Source organism: Quercus lobata, chromosome 11 (assembly GCF_001633185.2).
Source record: "Quercus lobata isolate SW786 chromosome 11, ValleyOak3.0 Primary Assembly, whole genome shotgun sequence".
NCBI classification, from domain to species: Eukaryota; Viridiplantae; Streptophyta; class Magnoliopsida; order Fagales; family Fagaceae; genus Quercus; species Quercus lobata.
Genome location: NC_044914.1, coordinates 15,554,244 through 15,567,133, shown reverse-complemented (window position 1 = coordinate 15,567,133; position 12,890 = coordinate 15,554,244). Strand labels below are relative to the sequence as shown.

The following is a 12,890-nucleotide window of genomic DNA, read 5'->3' as shown; positions in this document are numbered from 1 at the left end:
TGTATTTGAGCTCCATTGTCTATAAATATAGTCCTTGTATCTTTGAAGAAGCACCAATAGTTGGATCTGGGGGTTCTATATATATCCCCAGTCCTTAGTTCTCTTCATTAGTTTCATGATACTTGGCTCTCTATTCTCTGTTCTTGCTCAATTGCTCTGCTTCAATTCCTTTCATTGTTCTCCATTACCAAGACACTAAAACAAGCTGATTTCTTCAGAAATTTGACACTATAGCAAGAAGATGTGATGATTTATGTCTTCAAACTTCATGAACCAAGCTAATGCTTGTGAGGGTTGGTTGGGAATTTTGTGTTATTTCTCACGGAATTTGAATGTTGAAGTCTAGGTGGTGCCCAGAACTAATGGAAAAATATTGTAATTCACCAAATCCTGAGCTCTTAAACGCAGCAAAGATCGGATCGCTGATCAGAGTAAGAAACTACGAAAGCGTCATTCTCATCAAAACCAATAATCAAGGAGAGAGCTAGAAATCATTTAGAGCTAGGGCTGACCTCTAGAACCAAAATAACTAGTCGCTAACCCGTGCGATGCACGATAAAGCTAGTGTATAAAGATGTAAGCTATTCTTTTTATCTTCCTCTTTGCTTGTACATTAGGATTCCAGTTTTATAGCTTCCTATCCTTGACATGAAATATTAATCTTGATATGAAACACTAATTTACATAATAAAAAATAGAAATCAAACATAAGTTTAAAATAAAATGAAGAATTAAATCTTTAACATCCTCAATTATCCATAAAATGTATGAAACACAAATTTAAAGAACTACTTAATCAATATTTAAAATAAATCGAAAGACAACTTTAAAGTGTTTTTTTGTATTTTCTTCTTTTGTTGCTTCGTAGTAGACACTGAATATGTCCTTTGGTTTTCCTTGAGTACAAATGTTAGTGTGAGTTGCACATTGCTTTTGAATTCTATACCTGATAAGAGAAATGACATATATAATGTTAATATCATATTAGTTATTGTGTATTTTAATATTAAAAGTAAACATTTTATTTTGTGTACCCCTTGGGATTGGGAAGGATGCCTTTTTGTTGCAATTGTCGCACCATAAAAATTCATCTCTTGATTTCACCTTTTTACGACATACTTCGCAACAGATAAAATACCACCCAAAATTATCTATCTTAATGTTTGTAATCTTTCCCTAACAGGTAAAGATAGTTTCCTAGAAATTGAATTTGATATCAATCAATTCATAATTTTATAGTTAAATTTTGTAAAAGCAGGTCTATATTACATAAAGCAATGTTAAGGACACAATGTTATTGTTCAAGGTTTTCTTTTTTCTTATCTCATTACCAGAGTCCCACATAACTTTTGTTATTTCACTTATGGTTCTTCTGTTGATGTTCATCTCTTCTTGAATTGTCACTTGTGGTTTGAATTGCTTTGGCATTTGTACTATTGGTTGGTTATTTTCCACCAGCCTATTATATTACATAAAGATATTAGACATAGTATTGTAGAGATTGTAATACATTAAAAATGTGAATCCAAATCAATATAAACTCTTGTTCCACTTGTTGACAATAAGTTATACTCTCCTACAATGCACAGGATTCATTTAAAAAAAAAAAACAATTATCTATATATAAACTTATATCTGTGGTACAATAATGAATACACTGATGTATATATCACATGTAATTGTTGGACACTTCTTAAGCAAGGAGGGTATGGACAATGCACAGAACACATGACATTACAGCTTCAATATTTATAGATTCAATTTATTTACAAAGGATCCATTGTCTCTTGAAGGCTTGAAGTGCTAGATAGAAGTTAGGTTAGCTACCTCTCATTTTATTCTAAGATTTTTGTAGGTCATTTATGGCATGCAACAAAGGGCTCATGCAACTACAGCAAGATTTGAAACACATTGAATTTAGATCAAATATTCATACTTATAACAGTAGAATAATAACGGTCTGTTAGCCATCAATATCACAAAGTTTGTGCTAGATATTTAGTTAGATTTCCCAGAAAATAGAAATGAAAGACAATATGTTTGAAACAGGGCATTTCCATCACAATTAGAAACCTAAAATAAACTTAAAATCTCAGGTAACCAACACCCAATCGTGCATAAATTACAATAAGAATTCAAACATCGGCAGCCATACATGAACCCAAATAAGAATTCACAAAATTAAATCCAATAACCCAATTATTGGAAGCACCTGTCTAGAGCTACACACCGTAGTTATAATAATATCACGAATGTGCAAAGTCTAAATTACCAGAGACAGCCAGGTATATTATATGTAAAACGGTACTTGTGTTCTGATATTTTCATACCCTAACACTATTTACTACTAATATTTTATATGGCAAATACTTCTGATATAAAATAAACTTCAAAATCCAAATAGAGCCACAGTATTGCTTATACAGTTTAGATTAAACTTAATAAACCAATAATGATATAAAAAAGACTCCCACAGATACACATAGTCTACTCCAACCCTACCCCAAACAAAAAATCTACAGGTCAATAATCAAATAGAAAATAACAAACTGAATCTGAGTTTCCAGTTAGTTATACAACTTCTTATTTGGATGCTTACATAATAATTCAGCCAAAACACTTTGTATTTCAAACAATATCTTATAGGAATTAAGAAACTCCAACCAAGGCTACTAATAATAACAAAAAAATAAAGAAAAGTACAAATCTCCAACCAAATAGAAAAAGGAATTAAAATACTAAATAAGAAAATGTGAGAACCTGAGAGGAGGAGGATATAGCAGCATTGAAGTTTTATAGGTCAAACCACATACTAAGTAACCCCTTCCTGAAATTTGATATATATTAGAACCACACACAAAGCCAAACTACAGGTTTACAAATATCCTCATACTCAACTGCTTTAAATTTCAAATTCACAAATAATAATAAAAATTTCCAACCAAATTCAAAATTATAAACTACAAAATACAATCAACTCTAGAATACAAACCAAATCAAGAATTAATTATAAAGAAAGAAATAAAAATTTCATCAACACATTTTTAATTCCCTATTTCTCTATAATGAAGAGGCAGAAGGCTGGCATTTTAGGTAGCCAAATAATTATTCAATCAAACAGACGATTAAGCTAAGGTAAATCGGATATGGTAAAAAAACCTAAATAGCAAATAAAGCAGAACTTGAAGATAAGGCAAAACCTGTATGATTGTTGTCAGATTTTGAGAGTTGGGAGGCTCTTCAATACTATCAGATTTTGAGGGTTGGGAGGCTCTTCAATACTATCTCCACTACAAAACCCATTCATATCCACAATATTTTCTTACAAAACCTGTAGAATTTGATTTTCTATTAGTGTTTCCCTGACTTCAACAAAAAAAGAATAGAGAGGAAAAAAGGGTTAGGAATTGAAATTCCTAAATTGACAGAAAACCTAATTGAAGACAGTAGGAAAAGAGATTAGTCATAGATTAATTGAGAAATACCTAGAGAGAATGATCTGATATGGCGGCTGGGTCGAAGATTGAAAACGTTGGCACCCATGGTCGAGCTTGGTTCTGCGTTTGAGAGAGGAACACCCATGGTTGTGCTTGGGTCAGCGTTCTTTTGCTTGATTTGTTGTTTCTTTGTTGATTCTTTAGTTTGCTAGCAATATTTTTTTGAGGAGTTTTAACGGGTTTGCTTTGGGGGAAGAAAGAGAGGTTTTTTAATTAGGTTTGTTTCAGGAATTTTATCAAGTTGCTTTTGGGGAAGAAAGATACGTTTTTTAATATATCTAATATATATTAAATTGAAGCTACGGTATATATCAATTTGAAGAAGCTACAGTATATATCAAATTGAAGCTACGGTATATATATATATCAAATTGAAGAAGCTACGGTATATATCAAATTGAAGCTACGGCCCACTATTAGATCATTATCATTTCCTGATCAACTTGAAGCTATGGCCCACTATTAGATGATTAATAGTTTATTAATTATTTTTTTATTAAAAAATATAAATAAAAAATGCTGATGTGGAAAATTGTGGAAAGAGCAAGGCTTCGGTTTTATATATATATATAGATTTGTGTGAAACACAAGTCATATATAGTATATACACACACGCTTACGTATGAGTTTTCTATTCTGCTTGGATAAGTGAGTGAGAATTTTCATGTCATTTTAGAGAAAATTGAAAAAGTAATATATCATTGAGTATTTAAAAAAAAAAAAATCATATTACCGAGTAATAAAATGATCTGAAAGTTTTATTTTAGAAAAAAAAAATGTAAACTGAGCATTTACATAGTATCTGTAGTATATTTCTAACTTTGTTCACTTTGTATGAGATAATTTTTGTTTTATTAAAACTTTCACCCTCTTCAACATTCGAAATACTAACAAGCATGTCAAATACATTAGATTCCTAACATGTACACAACAATTATTTGATTAATAAATTTTATAAAAAATTATTTGACTCACAAATAACCATGGTTTTGAAACCCGGATTGTTCATTGAACTGTAAAAAGAAAAGGTTCAAGGTTTTTGAGGTCGAACCGGGATCGAACCGTGATGACGTCATAATTAATTTAATAATTATTTTAAATATATATAAAAATATTAAATTAGTAAAAAATAGAAAAATTAACTAAAATAGTCCAATTAAAACTATAAATCCATATTTTAACTATGTCTAATATATCCATCTACAGCCCAAATATGAAATATCTATCCAATAATAATAATAATAATAACCATTTTTTTATAAAAAGAAAATTAAAAGCATCAAATTGTCTTTCCAATTTCCACTTTCCAATGCCCACGTGACCAGCTGTTTAGTTCACATTCATAAACCTAAAAAAGCACTAGAAACAAAAGTGAATGAAATTAAAGGAAGAGATAAAAAAGCATTACAAACAAAAGTAGATGAAGAAAGAATTGTTATGTTATATCCACAACATTTTTCGTAATATTTTCAAAAGAATCACATCAAAATCTTATGTGGAAAATTGTTACTAGTTCTAATTTGAACCAACCACTGTTACTCACCAATATTAGCTAATAACAATCTATTACTTAAAATTTATTGTGAAAATATTGTGGTAGCATTTCTTAATATTAAATACCACACGTTTGAATCCAAAAAAAAATAAATAAATAAATAAACCACACGATTACATAAAAATAAAATAAAACTAAGGGATAAAGACCACCACACATTTTCATACAGACCCAGTTTATTACTCAACTCTCAACCTCACATTTACTTCACAGCTATCACATTCACATATTCACATTAGAGAAAAGAGAAGAGAGAGAGAGAGGAGAATCTAAAGCACAGGTGGAGATCAAGGTGCACAGATCGAAGGCCAGCGGAGATCGAGGTCGCTGAAAGGACAAAGCCGGTGGAGATCGGTGTTCACCATGTAGCACTACCTCGTTCGCCGCCCCATTGCTGTTCATCCTCCACCCCACCACCAGACTAGATCAGATCAGCTTGTTCTTTTTTTTTTTTCCTTTTTTTTTTTTTTGGTTCATATTTGCTTGTTCTGATTCAACTCTATTGTAAGAATTGGATTTTGTTTTGTGTTTTGTGTTTGGATAATGTGAGACGTTTTTTGAGAGTGAAGCAAAGAGATTGAAACAAAGTTCAGACGTTTTCTGGGTCAAGTTAGACGTTTTCTTATTTCTTTTTACTTTCATTCAAATTCTTTACTAGTGGATATTTCAATAAGCATATACCTTACTATACTAGAGCTTTTAAAGAATTTTCATGTATTATTTCAACCAAAAAAAAAAAAAAATTAGAGTGATAATCTTGCAAAGTTTGGATGATTATTTGCAATACCATTATGATAGTGAATTGGTCCTGTGGGAGGAACGAATCTTTCCCAAATCAGGTATTGTTCGCTTTGGGATGGACAAGGTCGACCCTTGCTCCCACCTGCACGGATTTTCTCAATCCCACATCGGGGAGAGACGCCTCCCACCCTTGCCTTATAAGCACTCAGCCTAAGGAAGGGTGTACCATAGTGTGTTTCGAATATTTTCAACTTGCAGTTAATTTGGTTCTCATATTTTGTTAGCAATTAAATTAGTTCTTGTTATTTTCAACTTCCATTCAATTTGATATTTGTTATTTTCAATTTGTAGTAATTCTAGGTCTATGGGTTTGTTTAAGTTGCTAAGTTGATGATATGTGTGTCTACCAAAGTTGGAAATTGGTAAATTCGATTTGTGTATTTGTGTTTGGTTGCCAGGAAAGTGCAAAAAAAGCTATGATTTGATGTTTGAGACCAAATTTGACAGCAAGTTGAAAATAATAAAAATCAAACTGACTGCTACTAAAATGTGAAAATCAAATTAACAATGTCCCTATTATATAGGGACCAAAATGGTGTTTCTACTTTTTTTTTTCAAAAAATGTACACTACAGCTCATAATTGAGTATATTTTATTCCTTAATATATGCTCTTGGGATACTCTTGAATAGGACACTTAAACTTATTTAGGGCAATGGATTTGATTATCGTTAGAACTGATAACACCGTTTATGTTATATTAGTTGATGCAATGAAGTCTTTTGAATTTAATTAAATAATTTAATGATTACGCCTATGTTTGGATTGCGCTGAAATTTCAATGCAACGCATTTGCGTTTCTATCAGTGAGTCGCATCCACTATTCATGAGACCCACAAGTTATCTAGTTCAGTAAAATTTTCATTAAAACTGGGTCCCACGGCACTATTCACACAATATTTTCAATTTTCAGCAATAAGCGGTATCCAAACCGACCCTACATCTAAGTATTGTACTTAAATCTTGTCCAATTATTAAAAATTGTTGATCTCACTATAGTTCCATCTTAAGAGAAATATTATGTTCCAATTTATGCTCTATCATTCACAACTTACTATGTGTTGGATTTTTTTTTCTATGTTAATCTTTTTTTTTTTTTTAAAAGAAAAAAAAATGCGCTATATTGTGAACGATGGAATACAAAATGAAACATAGGTGGAAGATAAGATTTTATTTGTTCCGGCCTTGCAAATGATATGCCCAGCCAGAAATCATTTAAAGGATTTTCATCAAATATGAGCTTTGGAGATTCAGCTCAGTAGAGCCCAATTCAACGATGCCATTTTCCAAGGGTACACATAGCATGCTTTGGAGACAAGAAAGCTGGCCCTGACTTGCCTGATCATATAGCGAGCTTGCCAATGCAATTGGTCTGCCCCTATTAAGAGAGTACAAATCACAGAGCACAAGAACAATCACAGAGCAATCACAGAGCATCAAGGTGTAACGGCTAGTTTCTCATCCAACGGCTAGGAATGATTTTTAATGTACATAAGCAAATGATGTCGTTCTATTTAAGTGTTGATGAGTTTTGTAATTAAGTACAAACGCTGTCGTTTTTCCTGGGTTTGTTAGATGGTTGTCTGGCATTGATTAGGTAGTTAATTCTATTATTTATCCCTGATTTTGTTCCATATTTACGAATCAATCCCGGGTTTTAAGGCTTGTTAGTTAGGCAGTTGTAATTAGCATGGGCCGCATATATAGATCTTTGAGTGTAATGAAATGGTTATGTGAGTATTTTTCCAGAAAGTTCCAATTCTCTCTTCATCTCTCTCAAACTTCTTCTCTCTGGTTTTTCTCTCTTTCTCTCTGAGTGTTTACTGTTAGAATTCAAGCACATATGCCCTCAACATTGTATGCCATCATCAGTTGAGTTGCATTGTTGCTAATTGTGTAGTAATGGAGATACTGAGACATTTCAATGGTAATGCTGAAGGCAAAAGAAATTTTCATAAGTGAAATTAATAAGAGTGAAATCTGAAAGCTCGAAAAAGTGTTAAAAACACAAGAGCTGTTTAGACCCCCAAATTAAAGTTACGGCTCGATAGATTTTATATTAACCTAATTCTAAGTGCGGAATAGTGTAATTGCAAGCGAATAAACAAACAAGCTACTGTAATCCATAATCAAGACAACACAGTAGTAAAATGGAATGTAAAAGAGTAGGGACGAGAGATGCAAACACAAGATAACACGCCGATGTGTTATCGAAAAGGAAACCAAAGAACTCGGAGAAAAACCTCTCCGCTGCCCTCCAAGTGGTAATTGATCCACTAGACAATTAGTTGGGATACATGGGTTAGCAAGAGACCCTCCAAGCCTAATCTACCTGATGTACCTAAGCCCTCCAAGCTCCTACTCCAACAAGACTTCTTGGAATCGTGTCTTGTCTAGCTCTCCGGATCCTGCAACAAGCTCCATGTTGCATCTTCCATCTTTGGCTTCTTCCAATGCTTCCCAGTAGCACCAAAATCTCACTTGACACTCTGAAAGGGTGTGGTAAGTGTTTGAGCTATCAACCTCTCAATGGTGTGGAAATGGAGAGGTAGGAGTTGAGGAAAATCCACAAGCAATTGTGTAGAGGATTGCCGGTATAACAATATCTAACTCTCAAGGTGTTTGGCTAGGGTTTTCTCTCAGAAGCACTCCTCAACATATGTGGTTAATGTGGGTATAAATAGTGTAGGCACAGAAAGTGTGTATCAGAATTGACAGTCTGGCAAAACAGAATGTCTTGTAGGTGTCTTGCCGGAAGGCCTTGTCTGCGAGATACTAGCGAGACACAGCTGTCTCCATCCTGTTCTGACTCTTCGCATTCCAACATGAGTCACTTCGTGGGATGCTTAGTCACGAGATACCCGTGAAAACTCTTCAGTCTTCAATTGCTTGAGTCTTCACACACTCTCTCTCTATCACACAACGCTTATAATCAAATCCCACAATAAATACAGGATACAAAAGATTGAATAGAATTACAATCAAATTTGGCACAAAATTAAAGCCAACAAAACACATAGTTGTAAATCACAACTTTACAATCTCCCCCTTTGGCTATTCTGTGACAAAACTCCTAAAACAGACTCTAAACTTAAACATGAGTTTGGGAACAGTGGCAAAACTCACTCACACCTAATCTAGAAGCTGTGAAGCACTTGCACGTGTATACCTATAACCTGAAACGCTTGCACACAAACAAAACTTTCATTAAGCTTATGACAAGTTGAATACATGGTACGTATATAAGCAAGTAAAATGCGATCAAGTTAGTAAACACAATAGAACATGTAAGCATATCTTGATCAAACAAGATTAGTCATTAAAGAAAGACTACAATGAACATATAGCAAGTAAATGCTCATTCGGACATGCAATGCAATAAAGAGCAATACCACAGATTAACTGCATGTCCAACACTCAACCAATGCAAAATATATGAAGTATTTGCATCTAGGATACAAAATCCTACTAAGGGCACAAGAGTGAGGTACTCAAGACATATTGACAATATCTTAAAAGTACAAAAAGATGCTACAAAGCAATAAGATAAACAAAACATATTGAATATAAACTGAAATTAAAAATAGAGTACTAAAGCTTTAAATGAAAGCAGTAAAAACAATAAGCAAAAACAGCTATCCAAGAGTTATAAATGCTGAAACAGTTTAAACCAAAACATGAATAAAACTAAACCGCCTGTATAAACCAAAGTTTCTAAGCCTAAGCTATGTCAGTGCTCTGTTCCCCCTCAAATGTGCAAGCTCCCCCTCAAAATTTTCTCCCTCTTTTTGACTAGAATGGCCAAAGAGGCTAGAATTGATCAGACTCTGAATCTGATCCCTGCGCCATGGACAAGTCGTCGATTTGTGAAGACAATGCAGTGATCTGTCCCTAGACGTATGCAAACCGGTCCATAGTGTGCTGCACATGGGAGTCTAGCATGGTGAACATCTGATCCACTCTAGCTAGGAGGTGATTAAGTCTGCCTGGTCCTCATGTTGGTGCAGAAGAAAATGGCTGTGCTGAAGTCTCTAGAGCAGAAGTGAATCTACCAATCTCCTCCTCTATATCTCCACCCTCGTCCTCAACACGATCTTGTGGTATCATATGCACACCTGTTTTGGAGCCCTTGATGTGAGCTGTCCTCCTAGTGACTGTGTGTGCACCAATGGGATAGTCCTTCTGAACCATAGTGAGGCCACTCGGGAGTTTGAGCCTTGTCTTCGCAATTAGGCCTATAATCAATGAGGGAAAAGGCATAACTATTCTGGAATTTTGTTTCTCAATTCTTTTCTTCAACAGATGGAAGATGTGTCCACATATATCAATCTTCTTATGAGTAAAGAGATCGTACAAAAACTTTGTCCTTGGAGCTGACAGTGTAGTGAGGTTGGTGACTGGATACAAGTTATGGATCATCACATATGCCAAAACCCTTATCTCCGGTGAAAATGGGATTGTACTTATGGATGACTTCTTTGGTGTACCACCAAGTATTTTCACCATCTCCTCAGTCGATCCCAATATGTCTTCATATTGGACTGAGATTGGCTGAGAGGGAGGACGAATCTCCAAAAATTCTTGAATGCTATATGTTGTAATCACAAATTCTTTGTGCCTCACCCAGCAATCTATATGGTCTACTTCCACTGTAGCATTTGAGAAAAATTCTCTTATGATCTCTGAGTAGACAACCTTAACCGGGTTCAACAGCTTAGTCCAAGTCCTTTCTTTGAACACCTCAGGGATGAAGGTGTTCTCAAGGGTTTCTACTTGGACCACCCTTTCCATAATAATGGTTGCTCTTTTGTAGTAGTCATTGTATTTCATATCAGCTTCAGCAGACTTGAAATTGTCAGAATTAGTGTGAGAACGTTTTGTAGATTTCTTGGTCGTAGAATATTTGGTAGGAGACATCTGCACAAATATCACAAAGAACAAGAAACAAATGCAAAAACACAAAACACAAAACTTGATTAGACTCAAGTTAGTTCAAAACAAAGGTAAAACCACCTAAAACAGAGCAAAAACAACTCAAAACAGAGCAAATAGACACAGAACAGCATGCTATAAGTGTTTAACCATGTAACCAACAGCAAAATGCATGAAGTGAATCACTGTGCATGTATGTGTCTATGCTGAGCATGTGCTGATGCATGTATGTGTAGCATGAGATGCATGAGGTGTGCCTAGTGATGCACAGCATCGCATGGAGGCTCAAAATGGACAAAGTGTGTAAAATACACAAACACTGACCCAAACATGATAAATATGATCAATCAAGACAAAAACTAAGCATTGGAACTTAGTTGAGTCCAATTTAACACAAGAATGTCACTAGGACATTTTGTCAAACACCTAGCATGCAACAAAGTACACAGATGATGAAAAATGCATGAACATAATGAAATTTGCCTTAATACATGCTCAAATTGCCACATAGGGCCAACACAAGAACAATCACAGCAAATGGGACTCAGCCCAATCAAAGATTTTGAAAAAATTTCACAAAAACTAAGAACCCCAACCCAATTTCGAAAAATCCCCAATTTTGAACCCTAACTTAAATTTCTGCATAATCTCAAAAAAACATGAAGAAAATGTTTTAGAAAACATACCTTGAAGTTGGAAATGCAGGAAATAAACTTGAGAGTGATGGGGTTTGAGTGAAAAATGGTTTTGGGTTGAAGGGGGTTCGAGAGTGTTTAAGCGAGGGAAATGAGAATGTTTTGAAAACCTGTCACATCTGCCTTATAAAACTAAAAACACGCATTTTTCGCGGGTTAGAAAGTCGCGAGACATACTGAAGCTTTCGCAAGAAGCTCTTAGTCGCAAAACAGTCCCAAGACAGTCATGATAGCCGCTGTATGAACTTGAAAAATTTCCAGTTTTTTCCTAAAAACATTTCACGAGAAGAGTTTAGTCGCGAAATACTCGCGAGGCAGTAGCGAGACTTTCTGTATGAAAATGTGACTTTGAAATTTCCCTTAAACACATTTTGCGGGAAGCTCTAAGTCGCGAGCTTCTCACGAAAAGACATCTGAACCAGTTTTTTGAAGAAAAACACAAAAATGCATTTTGAACAAAAACTCAAATTATGAAAGTATAAAATCACTTTCAAAAACATATAAAGCACTCAAAAATCTTTTTAGGTTTGATCAACAAGTACTTAAGCATACACATCACATTTGAATATGTACAATCACACAAATGTTATGTGATAAGCATTAATTGAATCGAAAACTTGTGTGTTGTGGGTGAGTATCAAATGTGAAATAGTCCTTAGACCAAAGTGAAGTTTCAATGATCAATTCAATCAAGTCATACACAACTGGTACGAAATCAAGTGGAATATCTCAATTATAGAAATGAGCATTGTAAGGATGAATTTAATCAACCATTTTATTGGCTTTATTTTGTGCCAAATTTGCTTGTATTTAAGCATTTAGTAACCCTGTATTTAGGTGGGTTTGTTGTAAGGGTAGTGAGTGAGATAGAGTGTTGATTGCTCAAGAGTGTGCAAGAAAACAGAGACTCGCGGCTTGTTCTCGAGGGTGGCTCGCGGCTTCAAGCCACCAGACGCAGCACACGTGCCAAGCATGCCAGAAGGTGAACAGTCATGCTAGCTGGAGCACTACAGGACAAAACAGGACAACTGGCCATACAGTTATCTCACGACTGGATCTAGTGACTCAGTCAAGTCACGAGGTCAAGCTGCGAGCTACACCTGTTTTGTGAATCCTGACGTTTCACATTCCTCACTCACTCCAGTATAAATACTCCTTATACCCACAAATGAAAGAGAGCTTCCAGAGAGAATTTTGAGAGAGAAACCCTAAAGAAAAATAAGATTGATTCACCTACAATCTATACATTAGAGTCTCTTCAAATTCCTCAACTCTCTTCCTCTCCATTGTCAAATCCTTGAGAGGCATTTTACCAAAACCTTGTTCTCACCATATTCATCACTGTGAGAGGGCTGTTTGGTTTTCTGGGAAGCAGTTAGGAAGGAACCAATCTACATTGGTTGATGCTACA

General features: G+C 34.7%; 1 long non-coding RNA gene across 1 annotated transcript; it reads right to left on the bottom strand.

Moving 5' to 3' along the window:
• Positions 1-1,329: 1,329 nt before the first annotated feature.
• LOC115969192 lies at positions 1,330-3,250 on the bottom strand. The gene is made up of 3 exons (XR_004086881.1): positions 3,201-3,250; positions 2,761-2,827; positions 1,330-1,459 (listed from the first exon to the last, which is right to left on the bottom strand). It is a non-coding gene; the product is annotated as an uncharacterized LOC115969192 (long non-coding RNA).
• Between the last annotated feature and the right edge of the window lie 9,640 nt (positions 3,251-12,890).